General features: G+C 44.4%; 1 protein-coding gene across 7 annotated transcripts in view; it reads left to right on the top strand.

The window, feature by feature from the left end:
- Positions 1-14,760, top strand: part of SPIDR (scaffold protein involved in DNA repair) — a 1,299,263-nt gene that overhangs the window by 1,187,981 nt on the left and 96,522 nt on the right. The gene's annotated exons all lie outside the window — the stretch shown is intronic.

A 14,760-nucleotide genomic window follows, 5' to 3' on the forward strand; every position in this document is an offset into this window, starting at 1 on the left:
AATTAATCCTCCAAAATGTGCCCTGTCATGCCAAGTATTCAGCATTTACTCTTTGTTGAATATGTGGGTTCCATACCATGAAACATCAATATTTGTGTAATGAACAACTTCTAGCTTTTGAAGGTATTTATTATTATTTATTACCAGTTATTTATATAGCGCACACATATTCCGCAGCGCTTTACAGAGAATATTTTGCTCATTCACATCAGTCCCTGCCCCAGTGGAGCTTACAATCTATATTCCCTATCACACGCACACACGTTCACGCTAGGATTCATTTTATTGGGAGCCAATTAACCTACCAGTATATTTTTGGATTGTGGGAGGAAACCGGAGTACCCGGTGGAAACCCACGGGGAGAATATACAAACTCTGCACAGTTAGGGCCATGGTGGGAATTGAACCATGACCTCAGTGCTGTGAGGTAGTAATGCTAACCATTACACCGTCCATACATGCCCCAGGTATGCTGACATTCATATAAGAAAAGTATACATTGACATTTGAGATTCAAAGTATGCAAATCTTCTAGAACATAATGTTACCAGGGTAAAGACCCATACACACTTGCCGATAAAATGAGCGACTGCACTCATTTTCCCCCTTCCTAAGTGACGTTGCTCATTTTATCGGCAAGTGTGTATGCCGTCAGCGATGACCGATGCGTGGCTCTGCGGGTCGACAACAATCGTCGCTGTTGGCAGTGAATGCAATCTCGATCTGGACTGTCATCCAGGAGCTGCATACACGGCCTGTGGCTGCGTGACGTCACTGAGCGATATGAGCGGTCATATCGCTCAGTGTATACGGGTGGCCGCCGCCCGCCCGGGAGGGGAATGACTAGACGACGTCGCTCACAGAGCGATATCGTCTAGTCGGTATGGACCATACGGTTATTAGACGTGTAGAATAGTAATAGTTTATTTTTTTATTTTTTTCATTAGTACATTAATGTTTTAAAAGTGTATGGAGACAAATATGAGGACTCTAAATTTTGTTAGCCTTTTTGTTCCTTTACACACTGTAATACACAGTAACCAAAGTGACTTAAAATCTAATCTTTATGTGCTTCCAAACCTATTTCTTTAAGAATAAAAACAAATCTAACAGTCTATAGAATAGGAAAGGAAGCTGACATTGCTTAAAGATAGCACATTGGGTACAATACAGAGTTAACAAGTCATCTTTATTTGTTCCTGTGTTGTGTGTTCATGGAGCTACATATATTCACCTTTTATGCAGAGTACTTTTCTCTGTGGAAGCGACCGGTGACTGGTTCGGGGGTGGAGGTGTTTAGTTGGTGCGGGCTGCCTGTGCTGCACACTATGGGGGTCATTCCGAGTTGATTGCTAGCTGCCGTTGTTCGCTGCGTAGCGATCACTAAAAAAAAACGGCTAATCTGCGCATGCGTATGCACTGCAATGCGCACGCGCATCGTACGGGTACAAAGTCCTTTGTGGTTTTGCACTGGTTCTAGCGACGATTCCAATCGCACAGCCGAACGCAAGGAGATTGACAGGAAGTGGGAGTTTCTGGGTATCAACTGACCATTTCTTGGGAGTGTTTGGAAAAACGCAGGTGTGGCCGGGCGTTTGCTGGGAGGGTATCTGACGTCATTACCGTGTCACTCGTCGCAGCAATCATCGCACAGGATAAGTAACTACAGGGCTGGTCTTGTTTTGCACAAAATGTGTTTGCAGGCGCTCTGCTGCACAGGCGTTCGCACTCCTGCAAAGCGAAAATACATTCCGCCATGGGCGGCGACTATGCGTTTGCACGGCTGCTAAAAACTGCTAGCGAGCGATCAACTCGGAATGACCCCCTACGTACAGTGTAAGGGAGAAGCAGACAAAAGATCTTGCCCAGATTTCCCTCAAACCAGGTCTGTAAAACATAGAAACATTAGAATTTGATGGCAGAACCACTTCGTCCATCTAGTCTGCCCATGTACATGCACACCTACACACTAGGATTCATTTTTGTCGGGAGCCAATTAACCAACCAGAATATTTTTGTGTTGTGGGAGGAAACCAGAGTACCCAGGGAAAAGCTACGCAAGCAAGGGGAGAACATACAAACTCCACACTGTTAGTCATAGTAGGAATCAAGCCCATGACCTCTGTACTGTGAGGCAGTAATGCTAACCATTACACTATTCTTACTGCCTTGTCTGTAACTAGGGGTGTGTGAGCTGTACCATCGTCTGGCTGCAGGGACCTTGTTGCACTGGCGCTCATGCACCTGGCTAGAATTACTGTATGTCTTGAACAGCACCCTGCAGCCAGTACCGCTGCTGTATTGCTACATGGACCGTCCAAAGAATGCTTCGGGAATCCCTCCAGGCTGTACAGGGGCATCTCTTACCCCTATGACTGGTGTAGTATGGTATGCCGCCGGCCGGGCTCCCGGCGACCAGCATACCGGCGCCGGTAGCCCGTCCGCCGGGATACCGACAGCGTGGCGAGCGCAAATGAGCCCCTGTCGGCCGTCGGTATACTGTGCGCCGGGATCCCGACAGTCGGCACACTGAAGACCACCCCCTATGACACCTGGTGCGACTCTTATTGATCTTTGCGCACCACGAATGTGGCATGACTTCACCGGAGGGGATGTGGCTTTGCTTTCTGAACCCTTGTTTTCGTCACTCCAGGGGTCCAGGAGATGCGGGCTGACCCTGGAGACTGCTCCTACATAGTGAAAGAAGCCGTGTGCTGCATGTAATGTTACAGTGCAGCACCCGGCTTCTCTCACTGAGCAGGAGCTGGCATTTTGATGTCACCCGATAGTGGCCTGGATCCTCGTAGTAACGCCACTGGCCTGCAGTGTCCTGAAGATGCTTCAGGCTTTGCAGCCAGGTTACAGCACTGCCCCAAACATATGCATGGTCTCTTAGCCTTCATCACTATCCGTGTGCACTTACACCAACCTTATACAGTACTTGATCAAAAGGATAATGATAATAGGCATAATTAAATCTACTGTATTCACAACTCTGTATGACCTGTAATTCCGTTGACATGCACTCACTGAAATGAACCTGCTGATACCCTGTTACCGCCCACTTACACATGACTCACAGTTGCCCAAAGTTGTGTATGCTTGACTTCAGAGGATGCGTAGCGTGAAAACACGCGTAATACTTAGGCAAAAAGGACTTGCGTTTACCTCTGCATCAGCCCCATTATGTATTTAATACACAAGTGATATTATGCAGTACCTCCAATTAGCGTTCTGCCGCTGATGAGCAATATGTAGGCACAAAATACGTTTCAGAAGCCGACACGGAAAATAGTGGAATTATTCCAAACAAAGTTAAAAACAAAAGCAAATGATGTGTTGTGTGCAGATCATCCTGATGCAAAAGCAGTGATAGTAAATCATTCCAAGTGCACATAAATGTTTCTCTAACGTCCTAGTGGATGCTGGGAACTCCGTAAGGACCATGGGGAATAGCGGGCTCCGAAGGAGGCTGGGCACTCTAGAAAGATCTTAGACTACCTGGTGTGCACTGGCTCCTCCCACTATGACCCTCCTCCAAGCCTCAGTTAGATTTCGTGCCCGGCCGAGGTTGGATGCACACTAGGGGCTCTCCTGAGCTCTTAGAAAGTTATAGTCTTAGAATTTGTTATTTTCAGTGAGACCTGCTGGCAACAGGCTCACTGCAGCGAGGGACTAAGGGGAGAAGAAGCGAACTCGCCTGCTTGCAGCCGGATTGGGCTTCTTAGGCTACTGGACACCATTAGCTCCAGAGGGATCGACCGCAGGCCCAGCCTTGATGTTCGGTCCCGGAGCCGCGCCGCCGTCCCCCTTACAGAGCCAGAAGCAAGAAGATGGTCCGGAAAATCGGCGGCATGAAGACTCTGTCTTCAGAACAACACAAGACAGAGAAAGATTGTCTCTTTGTTGGCGCACTCAAGAGAAGAAGAATAAACTTATTAGTGTTTATAATATTAGTTAAAAAATAACTTTTATTAACTTCATTTTAAAATAATGCAATTGAGAAAAATAAATAAATGTGAACAAATATGTGCAATATTCTGTGATTTCCGTGAGATAATTCATAAATGTAAAGAAGAAAGATTTGAAATAAATAAAAAACTGTTACACAATACTTAATTTTTGTTTTTATAATAAAAGACTATTACGCAATGCTTGATTTTCGTTAATTTACTTGGATGTATGTTCTAAATCGTGAGTGAGTTAATGGTAATTACATGTGGGTTGAGGTTATATTATATAGCATTTTCCCAGGTTAATTCTGGATATAAATGGTCAATTTTCATAATTCTGTAATTCCTGAATTCCCCACTGATTTTGTGTGATTAAGTTTACCCACTTTGTGGTCCTCTTTGTCATACAAATGAAATATTTGCATTCACTCACATGTGGATGAAGGAGAGTTGGAGTTATGGGTAATAATCCTATCTGATCAAATATTGATTGCTCCTAAGATTTATTAAAAATTATTCAAATCTCTGTCCATAATTTAGTGCAATCAATAAGCAGCAGTCTATGATACAGACTCAAGATTTGGCAATGTATCCCATCTGTGTCTATCATATATTCATCAAACTCAGGGTGTATATCTCGATAGTGAGCTCTATAATTGGCAATGTTCAAATAATCAAAAAAATATAGTTTTAGGGCTGCAATAGATATAGAGCTTACATTAGATTCCCAATCGGATTATATCTAGGGAACATTCTATACCATGCCGTTTACCTATTAATGAGTGGTCCCTGTGCATATAACACTGTGAGTAATATCCCACTGTTATTAGTGGGAGTGCATTCTGGATGCTATTGAAGGTCATTCATGTCTCTATCTGTAATTGAATACAATCCTAGTCACCAGTCTGTGATACAGACTTTATGCTAAACAATATGCACCCTCTGTGTCTGAATTATATTCTTTAAACACGGCGTGTATATCAGGCTACAAGCTTCGTGGTTAACAATGTTAATGCAATCGTAGACACCAGTCCGTGATGCAGACTTTATCAGTGTGCTCCCTCTGTGTTAGAGTTATATTCATTGGACACAATGTATGAATTTAGGCTGTTGGCTCCGTGATTAGCTATGTTAACCCGATCAGGAATTAATAGCTGGAACTACAGTGGATATACAGCTTGTCCAAAAATGACATTTAGATTATATCAGGGGAACAATCCATATCATTATTATTTCTCATGATAGGTAAATGTTGTACCAGGGTGCTATTTATCGGCCAATTTGTATAACAGTACTGCCGATCTGAGTATTCCTGGTTATACGGGAATCAATATGTCCCGTGCTGTATATCAATTGATGAAAGGTTCCTGTGTTTTTAAATCACTGTGAGCCGTAACCCTTTATTGCTGGTGAATGGAAGCTCTGTAAAAAAGGCTTGATGCCTATTATGAGGGTCATATATTGTGATAGAATAATCGAATAAGCATGGAATTTTTAACCCACACCGGTGACAGATAAATGGTATAGATCCTATGATATATTCAAATGGGGTTAATTCATGCCTGGCATGTATATTCAGATAGAGACGCCTTTACACCAATTAGTGTTTGAACCAGATAGATTGAATCAGCTAATCACCGTGGCATGCACTCGATACTCCTAAGATGCTCCCTAGATTCTATGACTATAACTGCACTATTCTATCTGTAGTATATTCCTACTTAACATTGCCATTTGTTCTATAACTTGAGACTGCACTGATAGGTATATTAAATTATACATTGATATCATCCCTGCTTAACATTGCCTATCTGTAATTGCTAACTCCTTTGCTCTCCTCCATTATCCTATACTTGAATCAAATCATTGTCTTTAGTGTAAACAGTTAGATGAGCTTGTTAGCAACGCTCAGAAACGCCGACGTGCACGTTTCGCAATTGCTTTCACTAGGCGAAAGTCGCCTAGTGAAAGCAATTGCGAAACGTGCACGTCGGCGTTTCTGAGCGTTGCTAACAAGCTCATCTAACTGTTTACACTAAAGACAATGATTTGATTCAAGTATAGGATAATGGAGGAGAGCAAAGGAGTTAGCAATTACAGATAGGCAATGTTAAGCAGGGATGATATCAATGTATAATTTAATATACCTATCAGTGCAGTCTCAAGTTATAGAACAAATGGCAATGTTAAGTAGGAATATACTACAGATAGAATAGTGCAGTTATAGTCATAGAATCTAGGGAGCATCTTAGGAGTATCGAGTGCATGCCACGGTGATTAGCTGATTCAATCTATCTGGTTCAAACACTAATTGGTGTAAAGGCGTCTCTATCTGAATATACATGCCAGGCATGAATTAACCCCATTTGAATATATCATAGGATCTATACCATTTATCTGTCACCGGTGTGGGTTAAAAATTCCATGCTTATTCGATTATTCTATCACAATATATGACCCTCATATTAGGCATCAAGCCTTTTTTACAGAGCTTCCATTCACCAGCAATAAAGGGTTACGGCTCACAGTGATTTAAAAACACAGGAACCTTTCATCAATTGATATACAGCACGGGACATATTGATTCCCGTATAACCAGGAATACTCAGATCGGCAGTACTGTTATACAAATTGGCCGATAAATAGCACCCTGGTACAACATTTACCTATCATGAGAAATAATAATGATATGGATTGTTCCCCTGATATAATCTAAATGTCATTTTTGGACAAGCTGTATATCCACTGTAGTTCCAGCTATTAATTCCTGATCGGGTTAACATAGCTAATCACGGAGCCAACAGCCTAAATTCATACATTGTGTCCAATGAATATAACTCTAACACAGAGGGAGCACACTGATAAAGTCTGCATCACGGACTGGTGTCTACGATTGCATTAACATTGTTAACCACGAAGCTTGTAGCCTGATATACACGCCGTGTTTAAAGAATATAATTCAGACACAGAGGGTGCATATTGTTTAGCATAAAGTCTGTATCACAGACTGGTGACTAGGATTGTATTCAATTACAGATAGAGACATGAATGACCTTCAATAGCACCCAGAATGCACTCCCACTAATAACAGTGGGATATTACTCACAGTGTTATATGCACAGGGACCACTCATTAATAGGTAAACGGCATGGTATAGAATGTTCCCTAGATATAATCCGATTGGGAATCTAATGTAAGCTCTATATCTATTGCAGCCCTAAAACTATATTTTTTTGATTATTTGAACATTGCCAATTATAGAGCTCACTATCGAGATATACACCCTGAGTTTGATGAATATATGATAGACACAGATGGGATACATTGCCAAATCTTGAGTCTGTATCATAGACTGCTGCTTATTGATTGCACTAAATTATGGACAGAGATTTGAATAATTTTTAATAAATCTTAGGAGCAATCAATATTTGATCAGATAGGATTATTACCCATAACTCCAACTCTCCTTCATCCACATGTGAGTGAATGCAAATATTTCATTTGTATGACAAAGAGGACCACAAAGTGGGTAAACTTAATCACACAAAATCAGTGGGGAATTCAGGAATTACAGAATTATGAAAATTGACCATTTATATCCAGAATTAACCTGGGAAAATGCTATATAATATAACCTCAACCCACATGTAATTACCATTAACTCACTCACGATTTAGAACATACATCCAAGTAAATTAACGAAAATCAAGCATTGCGTAATAGTCTTTTATTATAAAAACAAAAATTAAGTATTGTGTAACAGTTTTTTATTTATTTCAAATCTTTCTTCTTTACATTTATGAATTATCTCACGGAAATCACAGAATATTGCACATATTTGTTCACATTTATTTATTTTTCTCAATTGCATTATTTTAAAATGAAGTTAATAAAAGTTATTTTTTAACTAATATTATAAACACTAATAAGTTTATTCTTCTTCTCTTGAGTGCGCCAACAAAGAGACAATCTTTCTCTGTCTTGTGTTGTTCTGTATCCTATTGTCTATGGCGGCACCCCCTATGATGAATGATGATTTATTCCTTGTAATCATATAATTAGGGGAAATTTTGATTATAAATTAGTCGAAATCATTCTAGTGCAGAGGACATCCCCGTTCCCCATCCCCTTGTATATCAGACTCTGTCTTCACCAAGGTAGCGCACAGCACTGCAGCTGTGCGCCATTGCTCCTCTCACACACTTCACACTCCGGTCACTGAGGGTGCAGGGCGCTGGGGGGGGCGCCCTGAGGCAGCAATAAAAACACCTTGGCTGGCTAAAATACCTCAATATATGGCCCCAGGGGCTATATATGAGGTAAATACCCCTGCCAGAATTCCATAAAAAACGGGAGAATAGGCCGCAAAAAAGGGGCGGAGCCTATCTCCTCAGCACACTGGCGCCATTTTTCCCTCACAGCTCGGCTGGAAGGAAGCTCCCTGGCTCTTCCCTGCAATTCTACAGTACAGTAAGAGGGAAAAGAGAGGGGGGGCATTAAAATTGGCACTGTATACAGTATATTATATAAAAAGCAGCTATTAGGGACATAACTCAGTTAGTCCCTGTATATATATATAGCGCTCTGGTGTGTGCTGGCATACTCTTACTCTGTCCCCCCAAAGGGCTTTTGTGGGTCCTGTCCTCGTTTAGAGCATTCCCTGTGTGTCTGCGGTGTGTCGGTACGGCTGTGTCGACATGTTGAATGAGGAGGCTTATATGGTGACAGAACAGAGGCCGATATATGTGATGTCGCCCCCTGTGGGGCCGACACCAGAGTGGATGGATAGGTGAAAGGTATTAACCGACAGTGTCAACTCCTTACATAAAAGGGTGGATGACGTAACAGCTGTGGGACAGCCGGCTTCGCAGCCCGCGCCTGCCCAGGCGTCTCAAAGGCCATCAGGGGCTCAAAAACGCCCGCTCTCTCAGATGGCAGACACAGATGTCGACACGGAGTCTGACTCCAGTGTCGACAAGGTGGAGACATATACACAATCCACTAGGAACATCCGTGACGTGATCCCGGCAATAAAAAATGTGTTATACATTTCTGACTTTAACCCAAGCACCTCTAAAAATGGGTTTTAGGTTTGGGGAGAAAAAACAGGCAGTGTTTTGTTCCCCCATCAGATGAATAAATGAAGTGTGTGAAAGCGTGGGTTCCCCCGTTAAGAAACTGGTAATTTATAAAAAGTTACTGATGGCGTACCCTTTCCCGCCAGGTGGATAAGTTACGCTGGGAGATATCCCCTAGGGTGGATAAGGCGCTCACACGTTTGTCAAAAAAGGTGGCACTGCCGTCTTAGGATACGGCCACTTTAATAGGTACCTGTTGATAAAAAACAGGAGGCTATCCTGAAGTCTGTATTTACACACTCAGGTACTAGACTGAGACCTGCAAATAGTGCTGCTGCAGCGTGGTCGGTGACCCTGTCAAACAGGGATACTAGTTGGCAAACATAAAAACATATTAAAGACGTCGTCTTATATATGGGGGATGCACAGAGGGATATTTTGCCGGCTGGCATCCAAAATAAATGTAATGTCCATTCTGTCAGGAGGGTATTAGAGACCTGTCACTGGACAGGTGATGCTGACTTAAAAAGCGCATAGAGAGCCTTATAAGGGTGAGGAATTATTTGGGGATGGTCTCTGGGACCTCGTATCCACAGCAACTGCTGGGAAGAAATAATTTTACCTCAGGTTTCCTCACAGACAAAGGTACAGTCCTTTCGGCTTCAGAAACAAATGGCGCTTCCTTTCTGTACAGAGACAAGGGTAGAGGGAAAAAAGCTGCACCAGTCAGCCTGTTCCCAGAATCAAGATTCTTCCCCCGCCTCCTGTGAGGCCACACCATGACGCGGGTGCTCCACAGGTGTAGCCAGGTACGGTGGGGGGCCGTCTCAAAAATGTCAGCAATTAGTGGGCTCGCTCACAGGTGGATCCCTGTTTCTTTCAAGTAGTATTTCAAGGGTACAAGCTGGAATTCGAGATGTCTCCCCCCAGCCGTTTCCTAAAATATGCCTTGCTGACAACTCCCTCAGGCAGGGAGGCTGTGCTAGAGGCAATTAATAAGCGGTATTCCCAGCAGGTAATACTCAAGGTGCCCCTACTTCAACAAGGACGGGGTTACTATTCCACACGGGTTGGGGTACCGAAACCGCATGGTTCGGTGTGACCCATTTTATATTTAAAATCCTTGAACACAAAAATTCAAGTTCAAGATGGAATCGCTCAGGGCGGTTATTCCAAGCCTGGACGAGGGGGATTACATGGTATCCTGGGACATCAAGGATGCTTAACTGCATGTCCCCATTTACCATCCTCGCCAGGAGTACCTCAGATTTGTGGTACAGGATTACCATTACCAAGTCCAGACACTGCCGTTTGGACTGTACATGGCACCGAGGGTGTTTTATCAAGGTAATGGCCGAAATGTTGATACTCCTTCAAAAAAAGGGAGTTGTAATTATCCCGTACTTGGAAAATCTCGTTATAAGGGCGAGGTCCAAGGAGCAGTTGGTAGTCGGGGTAGCACTATTTTGGAAAGTGCTACAACAGCATGGTTGGATTCTAAACAGTCCAAAGTCACAGCTGGTTCCTATGACACGTCTACTGTTCCTGGGGATGGTTCTGGACATAAACCAGAAATAGTGTTTCTCCCGGAGGAGAAAGCCAAGGAGTTGTCATCTCTAGTCAGAGACCTCCTGAAGCCAAAATAGGTAGCGGTGCATCATTGCACGCGAGTCCTGGGAAAAATGGTAGCTTCCTACGAAGCAATCCCATTAGGCAGGTTCCATACAAGAACTTTTCAGAGGGACCTGTTGGACAAGTGGTCCGGATTGCATCTTCCGATGCATAGGCTGATAACCCTGTCTCCAAGGACCAGGGTATCTCTACTGTGGTGGCTGCAGAGTGCCCATCTTCAAGAGGGCCGCAGGTTCGGCATACAGGACTAGGTCCTAGTGACCATGGATTCCAGCCTTTGAGGCTGGGAGGCAGTCACACAGGGAAGAAATTTCCAGGGACTTTGGTCAAGTCAGGTTATTTCCCTACACATAAATATTCTGGACCTGAGGGCCATTTACAATGCCCTGAGGCCGGCAAGGCCTCTGCTTCAAAACCAGCCGGTACTGATCCAATCAGACAACATCACGGCAGTCGCCCATGTAAACCAACAGGGCGGCACAAGAAGCAGGATGGCGATGGCAGAAGCCACAAGGATTCTCCGATAGGCGTAAAATCATGTGTTAGCACTGTCAGCAGTGTTCATTCCCGGAGTGGACAACTGGGAAGCAGATCTTCTCAACAGACACGACCTCCACCCGGGAGAATGGGGACTTCCTCCAGAAGTCTTCCAATAGGATTGTACACCATTGGGAAAGGCCACAGGTGGACATGATGGCGTCCCGCCTCAACAAAAAGCTATAAAAGATATTGCACCGTGTCAAGGGACCCTCAGGCGATAGCTATGGGCGCTCTGGTAACACCGTGGGTGTACCAGTCGGTTTATGTGTTCTCCCCTCTGCCTCTCATACCAAAGGTACTGAGAATAATAAGAAGGCGAGGAGTAAGAACGATACTCGTGGATGGCCAAGAAGAGCTTGGTACCCAGAACTTCAAGAATTTATATCAGAGGACCCATGGCCTCTGCCACTCAGACAGGACCTGCGGCAGCAGGGGCCCTGTCTGTTCCAAGACTTACCGCGGCTGCGTTCGTCGGCATGGCGGTTGAACGCCGGATCCTGAAGGAAAAGGGCATTCCGGAGGAAGTCATTCCTACGCTTACTAAAGCCAGGAAAGAGGTTACAGCAACTCATTATCACCGCATATGGCGAAAATATGTTGCATGGTGTGAGGCCGAAAGGGCCCCAACAGAGGAATTTCAACTAGGTCGATTTCTGCATTTCCTGCAAGCAGGAGTGACTATGGGCCTTAAATTGGGTTCCATTAAGGTACAGATCTCGGCTCTGTCGATTTTCTTTCAAAAAGAACTAGCTTCAGTACCTGAAGTTCAGACATTTATAAAAGGAGTGCTGCAGAGTCAGCCCCCGTTTGTGCCTCCTGTGGCACCTTGGGATCTCAACGTGGTGTTGAGTTTCTTAAAATCACATTGGTTTGAACCACTAAAAACCGTGGATCTGAAATATCTCACGTGGAAGGTGGTTATGTTATTGGCCTTGGCTTCTGCCAGGCGAGTATCAAAGTTGGCGGCTTTGTCTTGTAAAAGCCCTTATTTGATTTTCCATATGGATAGGGCAGAATTGAGGACTCGTCCCCAGTTTCTCCCAAAGGTGGTGTCAGCGTTTCACCTGAACCAGCCTATTGTGGTGCCTAGGCTACTAGGGACTTGGAGGACTCCAAGTTGCTAGACGTTGTCAGGGCACTGAAAATATATGTTTCCAGAACGGCTAGAGTCAGAAAATCTGACTCGCTGTTTATCCTATATGCACCTAACAAGCTGGGTGCTCCTGCTTCTAAGCAGACTATTGCTCGTTGGATTTGTAGTACAATTCAGCTTGCACATACTGTGGCAGGCCTGCCACAGCCAAAATCTGTCAATGCCCATTCCACAAGGAAGGTGGGCTCATCTTGGGCGGCTGCCCGAGGGGTCTCGGCTTTACAACTTTGCCGAGCAGCTACTTGGTCAGGGGCAAACACGTTTGCAAAATTCTACAAATTTGATACCCTTGCTGAGGAGGACCTGGAGTTCTCTCATTCAGTGCTGCAGAGTCATCCGCACTCTCCCGCCCGTTTGGGAGCTTTGGTATAATCCCCATGGTCCTTACGGAGTTCCCAGCATCCACTAGGACGTTAGAGAAAATAAGAATTTACTCACCGGTAATTCTATTTCTCGTAGTCCGTAGTGGATGCTGGGCGCCCATCCCAAGTGCGGTTTATCTGCAATACTTGTACATAGTTATTGTTAACTAAATCGCGTTATTGTTGAGCCATCTGTTGAGAGGCTCTATTGTTTCATACTGTTAACTGTGTTTCATATCACGAGTTGTACGGTGTGATTGGTGTGGCTGGTATGAGTCTTACCCGGGATTCAAAATCCTTCCTTATTGTGTACGCTCGTCCGGGCACAGTACCTAACTGAGGCTTGGAGGAGGGTCATAGTGGGAGGAGCCAGTGCACACCAGGTAGTCTAAGATCTTTCTAGAGTGCCCAGCCTCCTTCGGAGCCCGCTATTCCCCATGGTCCTTACGGAGTTCCCAGCATCCACTACGGACTACGAGAAATAGAATTACCGGTGAGTAAATTCTTATTTTCCTGTATGTCATTATTTACTATATCATAAATACAAAAAGATACAGATAAAAACAATTATTACACACTAATATATAACTTCGTTATATGAAAGATATGGAGATACTCTAATGTGCAATTTTATCTATCGTGTGCATATTGCTGTGATCCTGATATAATAATAGAAACTAGTTGAAATAGCCTGAAATATATAAAGGTATAATGCAGACAGCCAACGTTATCCTCCAATGCGAATGGATAGACAGTATTGAAATGAGGAGCTTAACGCATATAGGGCCTAATTCAGCAAGAGGTGTAGCTTTGCTAAAAGTAGCAAAACTACAACTGTTTTTGCTAGCATGTGGGGAGCTGCCCAGCACAGGGCAAGGCCGCCCAGCATGCCGGGCCCTACTGCCCCCTCCCCCCTCCCCCCATGCTATATAGCGATGCGGTCGCATGATTAGGGTTTCCCCCTGCCTGTCGGCGGTCAGCCATCTTTTGGGTTGCATCGGCTGTGTCACACAGCCGTCGCCGCGGCCCTCCCTGCATACGGTCCAGACACTCCTGCGTTGTCCAGACCATATCCTCCAAACGGTACATCGACGCCCACAAACCATGGCGTCACCGTCCCCGCCAGCTCTTAAACTGCGATCGCGTGTGTAATGGTTCACTGCCAGAATGATAGTAACTGGCAAATATCACATTAATAGAGCAGGGGGCCTGTGTGCAGCCTCTGTCAAGGCCCCCCTCCTCTCTAGTCGACATCACTCATGTGAGAACTAGTGGACTCGGGCACTGTGCTAGACCCTACTGTACATGTACAGGTCTCTGGGCAAACACTGTGGCAGACATTTTCCTGGTTATTTTCCTATTGTGCATGTGCAAAATGTGGGAAACTCTCTGGAAATGTGAGCATAGAGAAATTGGGGGCAGGTTGTATGATGTGGTCCCCACTGGACCAAGGGGCCCATGTGCATCGAACACCCTGTACCTATTAAAAATATGCCACTTGTAGCTGGTGTGTTAATGTATTAACACTGTATACTCCTGCGGGCAGTAATGACAACCACTTATCTGATGTAAATAACGTTCATCCAGACAGGGTGTAGGATCACAATAACGTTCCGATTCTGCCCGATGGAGTATATTCCAAATAGTGATATACATATGAACACCCCACCGCATAACTGTTCCCTAATTCATTTGATGCTACATTGTAGCATCCCCAGTTCACATTATGCCATACATACACTGTGACTAGATCCCATTGGCAGCCTCCCGCTTACTGCACTTCTAGACTGCATTCTTCTTCCCCCTGTGGTCTGTGCACCACATCTGCTGCATGTGACTGACTGCAAGTCAGTGGGTTGGTAGAAAGGGAGAGTCTACAAATTACTCAAGCGCTAGTGTGTTCAGTATTGTGATGCAGATGTGTGCTGGGTGTAGGGGAGATGGGCCTCTAAGCCTTGTGGAGGTTTGTGTAAGCTGGCAGTACATTGAGGTATAAAACTTGGATGTAACATATTTGTTAGAAGCGCAAGGCTGTTACTCAT

Source organism: Pseudophryne corroboree, chromosome 5, assembly GCF_028390025.1.
Source record: "Pseudophryne corroboree isolate aPseCor3 chromosome 5, aPseCor3.hap2, whole genome shotgun sequence".
In the NCBI taxonomy this organism is placed as follows: domain Eukaryota; kingdom Metazoa; phylum Chordata; class Amphibia; order Anura; family Myobatrachidae; genus Pseudophryne; species Pseudophryne corroboree.